The sequence below is a fragment of the Lacerta agilis genome, chromosome 12, assembly GCF_009819535.1.
Source record: "Lacerta agilis isolate rLacAgi1 chromosome 12, rLacAgi1.pri, whole genome shotgun sequence".
Taxonomy (NCBI): domain Eukaryota; kingdom Metazoa; phylum Chordata; class Lepidosauria; order Squamata; family Lacertidae; genus Lacerta; species Lacerta agilis.
This window is the reverse complement of record NC_046323.1, coordinates 51,466,259-51,474,608: the sequence shown is the minus strand read 5'-3', so window position 1 is coordinate 51,474,608 and position 8,350 is coordinate 51,466,259.

The following is an 8,350-nucleotide window of genomic DNA, read 5'->3' as shown; positions in this document are numbered from 1 at the left end:
CTGGTATTCAGAAGCATTGCTGCATCAACTATGGCAGCACAGCAGAGTCACTGTGGAAAATAATAATAATAATAATAATAATAATAATAATAATAATAGGCATTGATAGCCCTCTCGTCCATGAGTTTGTCTAACCCTCTTTGAAAACCATCCAAGATGGTGCCCATCGTTGCCTCCTCTGGGAGTGAGTTTCATAATTTAACCGTGCTTCACGAAGAAGTGTTTTCTCTTACCTTCCCTGAATCTTTCAGCATTCAATCCGGAGAGGTTCCTTTCTTTCAGAGAGACCTTAAGGCTCTTTTGCTTCATCGCAGCTCTCTGCTTCTAAGCCACTGGAGGAAAGGGGGGAGGGGGAACCCATCCACTCTGCCGCTAGCATTAATTTCACCTGACATTTTTGTTTTCGTGGCACTGAGGTGTGTGTTTGTGTGTGCATTTTTCCTCCGTTCAATGAGGAAATGAATGAGACAGGTGCTGGAAAAGCACGCCAGGGAAAGCCCCGGGAACGGAATCCAGAGCGGCTCTCGTGTTTGAATGTTTATGGACATAAATCTTTCATTATTTTAGCCAGCCGTCATTAAACCAGTCAACAGGGTTATGTAACAAGGAAATGAATTAGCCCCTTTGCTGACCTTTCCAACACAACGTGCCGGAAAAATTCAACACAATTTGCTCTCCTCTCGGCCTCTGCGTGCTCCTCCAATCACCTTCGGGGGGGGGGGGGGAGGCCACGGCAAAGCAGGGGGGCACAAATCACCGGGGGTGTTAAACGCAGGCCCGACGCGAGCCGATATGCGATGGATGAGATTTGCTCACAAGCACCGATGAGGCAGGAAATAAAGTTCTTAACAACTCACGGAGGAGAGGTGTGGTTTAGTGGTTTGAGTTTCGTAACCAGGACCTAGGAGACCAGGGTTCAAATTCCCAGTGGGCCATGACGTTTGTGGGCTGAACTTGAGCCAGACATTGCCTCTCAGCATAACCTACCTCGCGGGGTTAATAATACAGTCATTCCTCTGGTTGCGTTGGCTGCGGGTTGCGTTCAGGACGGGTGCCAGGGTTCCTTGCGCCCTAGGCGAGACCACATTCTGGCGCCACCCGCCACCCGCCAAAGCCTGCTTTAGCGGGAGCCGGGGGTGGTGTAGGGGGCAAGCAGCACCTCTCTGCTACAGTGGAGAAGCTGCTGCTAGCCCCCCCCAAGCCTGGCCAGCGCCCCCTCCATTTTGGCGCCCTAGGCAATTGCCTACTTCGCCTTAATGGACGTGCCGGCCCTGGTTGCGTTGGTCACAGGATACGAACACGCCGAACCCGGAAGTACCGAAATGTGTTACTTCTGGGTTCAGCACTTAGCGCATGCGCAAAAGTGCCGAATCGTGCCGCGCACATGCGCAGATTCGGCGCTTCAGGGTGCGCTCTTTGCATGTTGCGAACGGGCCTCCGGAGGCCAAAAAAAAATGTCACACATACCCCCACGAGGCATGGGAAGGCTCAGGTGGTACCCGGTGCGGAAAATTTATTGTCAACCCCCCCATTGATCCCCCCCCCCCCCACAAAAATGGTTTTACGTTATTTCATATTTTCTTACAAAGGAATAATAACAAGTAATAATAATAATAAACCTTTTATTTATATCCCGCTCTCCCCGGCCGAAGTCAGGCTCAGGGTGGCTAACATCAGATACATAACATTGGTATAAAATCAAACAATAATTAAATTACCTCCTAAAAACATCTCAAAATCAAATTAAAGTCTAATTAGATGTCTTTCCACAGGGTTAGGGTTGGGAACAGTAAATGCTCCACTGAACTGAAATTTCAGCCTTCACGACGTAGGAAAACAGCCAGGTAAACAGCTATTTTGGTGGAGGAGGGTCAAGATATTAACCGATATGCATGAAATTTCATATACAGCTATATAATCCCTAGTGTAGTAAGATAAGACCTTCGGAGCAGGCATTTTCAAAAAAAAATTCAAAAAAAAATTCTTGCTTCATAATTTGTCACCCCCTCCATTATGGAACCCGGGGCGGTCCGCCCCCCCTGCTACGCCCCTGGGTGTATTGTGTAGCTCCTGTGTCTGTAGCAGGAAGGGGTTTCTATGTGCTAAACAATCAGGGCCAAACTGATTGTCACATGGCTAAGTGTAAGATGTAGCCCAGCCCTGAACATGTGAGATTGCACTCATTCGTAAAAGACAACATCTTAAAACTCCTGAAGCTCTATGTCACATGGAGATCAACGTCTCGGAAGTGCGAATAACCTGGAGCTGCGGCAAGCCATCGCCGGCTCAAATCCAAGTATTTTCGTTTAAACGGGTCAGGTATTAGGCTCTTAAAACAGCTACATCATTTGAGCATCTGACCGTAACTGAGGGCACAAATCACTTAGCGTTTTACCACCTTTGACCTCCGCAATCAACCACTTTAGGGGCCGAAACGGTCCAAGTTCGGTCTCAGTTGAAAGGCACCCTGGAAAATCTTGCAGGAAACAAATCCATTTTTTCCTGATTTATGCACCACTGGGGGGGGGAGGGGAGGCAGGAAGAGGAGGGGGATCGAGTTTACTCTCATTTGTAAAACAAAGATTATGGTTCCCCGTTTTAATTTTTAACCAGGCGGATCATTCAAAACCAGCTGGACTTTGCAACCTGGTCTTTGGAAGATGGCCACAGTGATACGTGGAAGGACTGGGGAAAGATCAAACAATTTTAAAAGTCGAAATTTAATTTAATAAAATTGCAACGCTTAAGACCATCCACGCTGAAATCTAACAAGGCAGGAGTGTATATAAGCAGAGGCCTCATTTTTCTTCGTTTGCTTCAGCTGTTGAAGATGTCTTCTGTTCCATCATTCATTTGCTGAATAGCATTTGTTTCATTAATCATTTGCGGAAATTGTATCAGCTACGCTTTGTGGCTAACATTCATTTTTGCTGCGTTCGTGTTGACACACACAGCTCAAGCGTTCTTCGTGGAGTAAGTATTTTAGCATGACACACCCTCCAAGTTCCCCGATTTTCCAGGAATATTCCTGGAATTACAAAAGCTGATCCCGGAATATCCCTCTTTTTCTCCTTCTTCCTCCCCTCCACATCTTGAAGAACAATGAAAAGTGAGGTGTGTGTGCAAAAATGGAGTCCTGTTTATGTTGAAAATAAAATACCTGCACCAAATGAAGGAACTGGTGAAGCTAGAATATGAAGCCCTTCCTGTAATTTTGAAGGAAAAGCTCACCAATCTACTTTAAATTTTTTAATTGCAATGTTTCAGCAGCCAGCCATTTCTTAGGAAACTCAAGGAGCGTTTATTCCTTTATTGTAAATGGAGCCTTACACTGCCTACTGAGACAGAAGTCCCATTGTATTTAATGGAGCTTACTCCCAGGTAACTGGGTAAAGACTGTGCAGCCTTACACGGCCATCATAAGCATTTTTACTCAGAACTAATTCCCGCTAAGTTCAATAGGATTTCCCTATTTTTCTGTGTATAAGATGATTTTTTAATTATAAAAATGTAAAAATAATAATAATGAGGGTCGTCTTATACATGGATAGTGCAGAGGGGGACAGGCGATTGGTGGCAGCCACGAGCAGGAGACTGTCAGCGGCGATTGGGCATGTGATTGGTGGCTGCAGCAAGGCCTGCTGGCGATTGGCTGTGGCGGCGATTGGGTGGGCAATTGGTGGCTGCTGGCGGCATGTGGGCAGACGATTGGTGGCTGCTGGCGGCGTGCAGGCAGATGATTGGTGGCTTCGTGGGAGGTGTGCGATTGGCAGCGGCAGTCAGGCAGGTGAGCGATTGTCTGTAATGCCCCCGCCCCCCCCCAAAAGCTTAACAACTCTCGGCAATCTCCCCCCGTTTCCTTAATTTGGGGTCCCAAAAAATAGGGGTCGTCTTATACATGGGGGCATGTTATACACATAAAAATACGCTACTCTCTTGTATGTTCCTGATCCTTCTCACAGTTTCTATTATTATTATTATTATTATTATTATTATTATTATTATTATTTATCATAATCTACCACCCATTACTTTTTCCCTGACAGGGACTCAAGACAGCTTACAATCTGCTGTACAAGACTGTACCCTGAAAAAAAAACTCGGGGGCGAGGGGGGAGCATGTTGTGGGTCACATGCCTAGGAGCATGTCCTAGAAGACGTGCATCCCAGTTTTTGAAAATAAAAGGTTGGATGGTACAATCTTGGGGTGTGTGTTTCTGTCTCAGTTAAGATTCTGTACACTGTTTGGATGGATAGATGGATGGATAGATAGATACCGGTAGATAGATAGATAGATAGATAGATAGATAGATATGAATTTGTGGGATAGAGATGAATGTGATGATGATGATGATTTTCAATAACTAATTAGTCTCCCTTCTCACTCCAAAGTGTACAAAAATGCCACAATTCAATGCTTAGGTAGAGAGAATAAGACTCTCTCTCTCTCTCTCTCTCTCTCTCTCTCACACACACACACACACACACACACGAAAATCTGATATTAAGAGAAGTTTTGCTGTTGTGGTTAGAGTGCCAGACTAGGATTGCAGAAAACTGGGTTCAAAGTTATGCCACAAAGCTCATGGGGTTGACCTTGGGAGAGTCATACTGTTTCAGCCTAACCTACCTTGCAGGGTTCTTGCGAGGAAAACAGAACAGGGGGCACCTCTGTTCCTCACCCCCTGTTCCTCACCCCCCCTTTTCTTTTCTTTCTTGCAAGTATCTTGGCTAAGTGTTTGCAAAGTAATTGCCAAAGGCCCCACAATAGTTTGACTTGAAACCACAGGCAGCGAGAATGCCCCTTGTGCACAAATTTCCCTTGGGGGGCACCTGTGAGAACATGAATGCTGGGCTAGAAGGGCCATTGGCCTGATCCAGCCGTCTTTTCAGACGCTCTTTACGGTTTGCTTCTGTTCCTCCGATTGCTTCTTTTCTGCATTTTCAGAAATTCATTGCCATATCAGTTTACAACACGGTTAGTTTCTGCCTCCAATGAGTCTCTTAATTTTTTTTTGCAACCTCTGCTCCAAATGAAGTCTGGCGGTATTGCTGCCAGCACTTTGGATATGAGCTTCGATATATTATTTTCCCAGCTGCCGGCCTGCAAACATGATCATGTCAGGGCCCATCTGCTTTACATATTATTCCTGGGGCCAAGGACATGATTGGGTTGGGTACTGATAGCTGAGTCGTGCCTGTCAGCATTTCCCATTTCCCCACAACTTCTGTTTTTATTTGGGGTCTGCGCATATCTGTGTGCCTTTGCCAAGGCGGGTGGGGGACAATATATATATATATATATATATATATATATATATATATATATATATCTTCCTTGAAAACCTTGGAAAATCCTGAAATGTTTTCTTGATCGTTATTTTTTTGTCCTTGATTGTTTCCAACTGTAACCCTGTAAGCATCTGCATTAATCGGAGAGGAATCTGATGGAGAATTTTCCACTCCGCTTTCATCCATCCATTGCATTGCATTTATTGCAACTTTTTCTCCAGCGTATTTCAAGACACCAGATCACCTAGAGAGCTTCATGGCCAAGCAGGAATTTGAACCCTGGTCGCCCAGGTCCTAGTCCATCATAAGAAAATCCGTTCTGGACCAGGCGAAAAAAAGGGGCCATCTAGTCCAGCATCCTGTTCCCAGAGTGGCCAACCATAGAATTGTAGAAGGGAACCCAAGGGGTCATCTAGTCCAACCCCCTTCAATGCAGGAATCTCAGCTAAAGCAGCCATGGCACACACACACACACACCCAAACCACTGCTTTAAAACCTCCAAGGAAACAGATGCCTATTGGAAGCTCACAAGTGGGACATGAGCAGAACAGCCCTCTCCCCATGTGTGATTTCTGCCTCTACAGAACATAGCCATAATGCCTAGTAACCATCTATAGCCTTTGTTGTTGTTGTTCAGTCATGCAGTCGTGTCTGACTCTTTGTGACCTCATGGACCAGAGCACGCCAGGCACCCCTATCCTCCATTGCCTCCCACAGTTTGGCCAAACTCATGCCAGTCGCTTCGAGAAGACTGTCCAACCATCTCATCCTTTGTCGTCCCCTTCTCCTTGTGCCCTCCATGTTTCCCAACATCAGGGTCTTTTCCAGGGAGTCTTCTCTTGCTTCCTGCCTCAACCAGGAAGCAAGCAGCATCTTCCGAAACCTCCACCAACCTGTGAGAGCTGCAAACCATCTTTAAATGGATGCAAACCATCTTTAAATTAGCCACATTGACACTTCTGAAGTTGTTGTTGTTGTTTTTTGTCATTTAGTTGTGTCTGACTCTTCGTGACCCCATGGACCAGAGCACGCCAGGCACGCCTATCCTTCACTGCCTCCCGCAGTTTGGCCAAACTCATGTTAGTAGCTTCGAGAACACTGTCCAACCATCTCATCCTCTATCATCCCCTTCTCCTTGTGCCCTCCATCTTTCCCAACATCAGGGTCTTTTCCAGGGAGTCTTCTCTTCTCATGAGGTGGCCAAAGTACTGGAGCCTCAACTTCAGGATCTGCCCTTCCAGTGAGCACTCAGGGCTGATTTCTTTAAGGATGGATAAGTTTGATCTTTTTGGAGTCCATGGGACTCTCAAGAGTCTCCTCCAGCACCATAGCCTTAAAGGTAAAGGTAAAGGGGCCCCTGACCATCAGGTCCAGTCGTGTCCGACTCTGGGGTTGCGGCACTCATCTCGCTCTATAGGCCAAGAGAGCCGGCGTTTGTCTACAGACAGCTTCCGGGTCATGTGGCCAGCACGACAAAGCTGCTTCTGGCGAACCAGAGCAGCGCATGGAAACGCCGTTTACCTTCCCGCCGGAGCGGTACCTATTTATCAACTTGCACTTTGATGTGCTTTCGAACTGCTAGGTGGGCAGGAGCTGGGACCAAGCAACGGGAGCTCACCCCGTCGTGGGGATTCGAACCGCCAACCTTCTGATCGGCAATCCCTAGACTCTGTGGTTTAACCCACAGCGCCACCTGGGTCCCATAGCCTTAACCTTACCCAAATAAGGGAAGCAGTGTGGTGCAGCAATTAAAGTGTTGGAGCAGCAGCTGGGAGACCAGGGTTCGAATCCTGACTTGGCCATGCAGCTCACTGAGTGACCTTGGACCAGCCACTGCCTCTCAGCCTAACCTATCACACAGGGTTGTTCTGATGATAGAATGAAGATGGGGAGAACTAGATACACCACCTTGAACTCCTTGGAGCAAATGAGGGATATAAAGAGGAGGAGGAGGAGGAGGAGGAGGAGGAGGAGGAGGAGGAAGACATAAATGTCTTGTGCTTTCTACTGACACCTTGAAGATGTGAATTGTATAAGCAGTTCTGGACTGGTGCATTTCAGACTTACGGTGACAAATAGCACATTACAGAGCTCCTCTCAGTATATTTTTAAATAGCCACTAGTGCATCAGAGAGATGACTGTGCTCGAATCTTGAAGTGCTAGGTTTCTATAGGCGGGGATCATATCTATTCCATTCCACAACCCCTCGATGGCTGCCTAAATTGGTAGAGTCCTAAGAGAGCCACCACAGGCCTCAGCTGAGTTTCGGAGGAATCTGAGCTTGAAACGTTGCCAGCCGATTCAATTTGGGGAGGATTTGCCCGAGCGTATTATGTTCCCAAATTGGTTTCAGCTCTCCTATAAATCAAAATAAATAAGCAAATAAAATAACTGCCAGCTCTGCAGATGAGTAAGCTGAGTGGGGAGAAGAAAAGAGGATGGAGGAAGCTTCTTGCGGAGACGCAGCCCACAAGCGGCTAAGCCGGGAACAAAGATTCCCGGCAACACCTCCAAGGCATTCTGCAACCAACCACACCGCCTCGCCCGCTTTGCCATTAGTCAGTTGCCTTATAATGAGTCAGACCATTCCTCCATCTACTGTATTCAGTAATGTCTGTACCAGCCTTGGCCAACTTGGCACCTATGGGTTCAGCGGTGCCCAGGAGATCTTGCCATGGTCTCCTGCAAAACCTCCGAATTCCTCCCTACACACAAACACATACTGACATACTCACTTCCCTCTTGGTCATGAGGCAGTGAGAGCGTCTCCTTTTTGTAGGAATGTTTAGGAGTGTGGATGAGTATATATTAACTTATATATCTCATCCCAGCTTGTGTGAGCAAGCTCCAAACTTAGCAGAGTTACATTCCCTTTTAAAACACAGCAGGAAACGGTTGCATAGGCTTGCTAAAGCCTCTATAAGAAATATATATTCCTGGTATATTCCCCTTCTTCCCTCTTAAAAGCAAAGACACAATACAGTACTTTATATTATTAGATATAAAAGAGTTTACTTACAGACATCCATGAGTCACAAAGAGGCAGATAAGCTTAG